Raw genomic sequence first — 5,136 nt, forward strand, 5'->3', positions numbered from 1 at the left:
AGCTCTTAAAATATCCATTTATTGCAAATAAATACATATGATACCCTGATTACATCAGAATAATAATACATTTACACTATATACATATAGTGGTATAAATAAACACAGAGATATGAAAGACAACATTGTTTAGAACAAAATAAAATTTAGGGACACGTAAATATGTTTGGAAAAGATTTCTGACATAACACACATGTGTGTATATATATATATATATATATATATATATATATATATATATATATATATATACGTTGATTGGAGTAGCCGTTTAGTCCAGAGATTTAGATATTAAAATAACAAGAGTATTGCATTGAGCAATGATACTTTTTTTATTGGACTAACTATACATTTATAAGTTGACATATACAAGTATGTGCAAAGATATATGTACAAATTCTAGCATTAATAATCATTTTAAAAAAAGAAAACCACGTGAGATAGTCATATCATGATTTCTAGAAATACAAATACACATTAATTTATGTGAAAATATCATATATCAGATTTTTTGTATAACAAATAAATAAATCAAGATTTTATTGTTTGTTCAGGTATAAATCTAGCTATTACTTAAACATTAACAAATTAAAAATAAAAGATTGGCTTTAGAAAAATGTGCTTGTTCATGGACAGCAATGATATGGTACAAATAAAGTTGGAAAAAAACAGAATATCCACAACATCGATGATTCTTGTTTATCAACAGTCAGATGCTCATCGCTCCGTACTTGACGCGTGTGTTTTTGGCAGATATTGACGATATAAGGGCGTCGTATGTGGTTTTGCGGCAGAGATGTCTGGCGAGAGTATTGACTCCAGTGAATGCACCGAGATTGACCCTTTGATAAATCGGCCCCATAGTCTCTCTTTTTCTCTCTCTCTCCATCTCTCTTTTCTCTCTCTCTCTCCGTCTCTCTTTTTCTCTCTCTCTGTCTCTCTATTTGTCTCTCTCCTCTCTCTGTCTCTCTTTTTTCTCTCTCTCTCCTCTCTATGTCTCTCTTTTTTCTCTCTCTGTCTCTCCTCTCTCTCTCTCTATTATTCTTCTCTCTCTCTTATTATTCTGTGGGGGTTGTTCAAGTCAGCCAATGAGCACTATTACACCAAGATCAGCTACTCATAAACATGCACTTCCTGTAAGTTCATATTTAATCAGCGTTTCATGAACTTTTTCTTCTGTTTCATACACAGTATAGATTTTCAGTACAACGTCCCTAAGAAACATTACACAGACTTTCACACATTATAAAGCATTTGCATCACAATATATTCTGTATGGACACAACATGCCAATATCGAGTATAAAGAACTGATATGAATTATTCTGTAATTAAGGAATATTTGTTTGCAGATTTCTTTATTTTTTGCCTTACCAGCATGTTCTTATTATACAAAGAAGTGTTTTACTTTATTGTGAATGTTGCATATCATATATATGGAATAAACATAACATTGCTAGAACCATATCAGTTTGCTTTGTGTATTTTTGCTCAGTGATTTGCAGATGGGACTTTTTGAAAGACCAAGTGCCAGGGATGGTTCTAGATAATTCAAGTGTCAAGGGTGGTTCTAGACAATACAAGTGCTAAGGGTGGTCCTAGACAATACAAGTGCTAAGGGTGGTCCTAGACAATACAAGTGCTAAGGGTGGTTCTAGACAATACAAGTGCTAAGGGTGGTCCTAGACAATACAAGTGCTAAGGGTGGTTCTAGACAATACAAGTGCTAAGGGTGGTTCTAGACAATACAAGTGCAAGGGTGGTCCTAGACAATACAAGTGCTAGGATGGTCCTAGACAATACAAGTGTCAATGGTGGGACTAGACAATACACGTGTCATGGGTGGTTGTAGACAAAACAAGTGCTAGGGTGATCTTAGACAATACAAGTGCTAAGGATGGTCCTAGACAATACAAGTGCTAAGGATGGTCCTAGACAATACAAGTGCTAAGGGTGGTCCTAGACAAATACAAGTGCTAAGGATGGTCCTAGACAATACAAATGCTAAGGATGGTCCTAGACAATACAAGTGTCAACGGCAGGACTAGACAATAAACGTGTCAAGGGTGGTTCTAGACAATACAAGTGCTAAGGATGATCCTAGACAATAAAAGTGCTAAGGATGGTCCTAGACAATACAAGTGCTAAGGGAGGTCCTTGACAATACAAGTGCTAAGGGAGGTCCTAGACAATACAAGTGCTAAGGATGGTCCTAGACAATACACGTGTCAAGGGTGGTTCTAAACAATACAAGTGCTAAGGATGGTCCTAGACAATATAAGTCTCAACGGCAGGACTAGACAATACACATGTCAAGGGTGGTTCTAGACAATGCAAGTGCTAAGGATGGTCCTAGACAATACAAGTGTCAATGACGGTTTGTGGTTCTAGATTATACAAGTGTGTAAGTGACATAAAACAGGTTGAGATCTGTGCATATCCTAGAAGGGCTCATTAAAAAAATAGTTTGCAGTAAAAAAAAAATGCTGGCAAGTATTTTAAAATTATTTTCAAAAATAAGCAAAATGAATTACACAGCTAAGGCATTGTATTTCAACTGAGTTCACAGCTTCTAGGCATGCTCCAGCAGATAATCCTTATTTACTTTTGCATTCTACCAAAAGAACAATAGATATAGATACAACCATAGAAGGAAATGTGTGTGTGGGGGGGGAGTTAGAGCTTTACAATTCAGAAACTAAAAAGAAAGGGTTAATGGTGAGGCATTGCAGTATAAATGTGCAGGTAAAGTAATTAAAGTACATATTATTATAATTTGTCTCTATCCCAACTTGTTTTATGTCCCTTTAAGGGTGGTTATTGACAATAAATGTGTCAGCAGTGGGTTGTGGTTCTAGATTATACAAGTGTTAAGGTTGGTCCTAGACAATACAAGTGTCAAGTTTGGTTCTAGACAATACACGTGTCAAGGTTGATACTAGACAATACACATGTCAAGGGTGGTTCTATATAATACAAGTGTTTAGTTTGGTTCTAGACAATACAAGTGCCAAGGTTGGTTCTAGACAATACATGTATCAAGGTTGGTTCTAGACAATACACGTGTCAAGGTTGGTTCTAGACAATACAAGTGCCAAGGTTGGTTCTAGACAATACATGTATCAAGGTTGGTTCTAGACAATACATGTGTCAAGGTTGGTTCTAAACAATACAAGTGCCAAGGTTGGTTCTAGACAATAATTTTGTCAAGGGTGGTTCTAGACAATAATACACGTGTCATGGGTGGTTCTAAACAATAATACGTGTCATGGGTGGTTCTATATAACACAAGTGTTCTGGGTGGGTCTAGACAATACATGTGTCAAGGGTGGTTCAAAACAATAATATTAACCCCTTAAGGACAAGGCCATTTTTCAATTTCTTACTTACCCTTAAGGACCAGGGCTATTTTTACATTTCTGCTGTGTTTGTGTTTAGCTGTAATTTTCCTCTTACTCATTTACTGTACCCACACATATTATATACCGATTTTCTCGCCATTAAATTGACTTTTTAAAGATACCATTTTTTCTTCTACTAGATACGATTCATCCTTACTTGTGGGATATTATCCTCCTGCTAACAGGAAGTGGCAAAGAGCACCACAGCAGAGCTGTATATATAGCTCCTCCCTTCTCTCCACCCCCAGTCATTCTCTTTGCCTATACTAGTAATAGGAAGAGGTAAAGTGAAAGAGGTGTTAAAATGATAGTTTTTATTTTATTCAAGCAAGACTTTTTTATTTTAAATGTACCGGTGAGTGCTATTTTTCCTCAGGCAGCAGATGGAAGAAGATTTCTGCCTGGAGGCTGATGATCTTAGCAGTTGTCACTACGATCCAGAGGAGTTCCCACAGAATGGCTGAGGAGTACTTGAGAAGCTTCAGTGTGGGGAACGTTTTTCATGCTACAAGCATTGAGGTATGTTCAGTCATTTATTTCTGGAGAGACTGTGATATTTCAGAACAGCCTGACATAGTTCCCATGAGGGAAGGGGTAAGCAGTAATCCTATATATATATGAAGGGGTATTACTGGGACCTGTATATTATTGTGTGTGGGCTAAATGCAGCAAAGGAATGGCAGCATGGTTGACACTGGGGCAACATAACGTTTTTATGGCAGAAACGTTTTCTCTTGTTAAGTGTAGTCAGTCCACGGGTCATCCATTACTTATGGGATTATATCTCTTCCCCAACAGGAAGTTGCAAGAGGATCACCCAAGCAGAGCTGCTTTATAGCTCCTCCCCTCACATGTCATATCCAGTCATTCTCTTGCAAGCTAACTAAAGATAGGTCGTTGTGAGAGGTCTGTGGTGTTTTTAAACTTAGTTTATTTCTTCAATCAAATGTTTGTTATTTTAAATGGCACCGGAGTGTGCTGTTTGTTTCTCAGGCAGCATTAGAAGAAGAATCTGCCTGCGTTTTCTATGATCTTAGCAGACGTAACTAAGATCCACTGGCTGTTCTTGCACATTCAGAGGAGTGAGGTAACTTCAGAAAAGGGGAATAGCATGCAGGGCCCCCCTGCAAACGAGGTATGTGCAGTAAATTATTTTTCTAAGCAATGGAATTGACTGAGAAATTACTGCTGATACCAATGTGATGTAAATTCAGCCTTAAATGCAGTGGTAGCGACTGGTATTAGGCTGAGGAGTGTGTGTACACTGAAGTATTTTTCTAGGGAATGGAATTTGACTCAGAAAATACTGTTAATACTGAAGTAATGTGTGAGCCTTAACTGCAGTAAAAGCGACTGGTAGCAGGCTTATTAATAACACTTCATAACTTTTAAAATGTATGTTCAAAACGTTTACTGGCATGTTAATTGTTTTTTGTGAGGTACATTTACTGTGAAAATTTGGTTGCTATAACTAATTTGGTTCATTGTTATTTCAACTGTGACAGCTTTTTGTTCTTCTTAAAGGCACAGTAGCGTTTTTTATATTGCTTGTAAATTTATTTGAAAAGTATTTTCCAAGCTTACTAGTCTCATTGCTAGTCTGTTTAAACATGTCTGACACAGATGAATCTGTTTGTTCACTATGTATGAAGGCCAATGTGGAGCCCCATAGAAGGTTGTGTACTAAATGCATTGATGTAACTTTAAATAAAAGTCAGTCTTTACATGCAAATAAA

General features: G+C 36.8%; 1 protein-coding gene across 3 annotated transcripts in view; it reads left to right on the forward strand.

Annotated features, from left to right (window-relative positions):
- The window catches only part of CHCHD6 (coiled-coil-helix-coiled-coil-helix domain containing 6), a 717,658-nt gene extending 716,192 nt beyond the window's left edge, over positions 1-1,466 (forward strand). For all 3 annotated transcript variants that reach the window (XR_008403230.1, XM_053720835.1, XM_053720836.1), the window contains one exon: positions 1-1,466. This exon is cut by the window's left edge. The gene's annotated coding sequence lies outside the window, so the exon portion shown is untranslated.
- Positions 1,467-5,136: the final 3,670 nt, after the last annotated feature.

The sequence above is a fragment of the Bombina bombina genome, chromosome 7 (assembly GCF_027579735.1).
Source record: "Bombina bombina isolate aBomBom1 chromosome 7, aBomBom1.pri, whole genome shotgun sequence".
Taxonomy (NCBI): domain Eukaryota; kingdom Metazoa; phylum Chordata; class Amphibia; order Anura; family Bombinatoridae; genus Bombina; species Bombina bombina.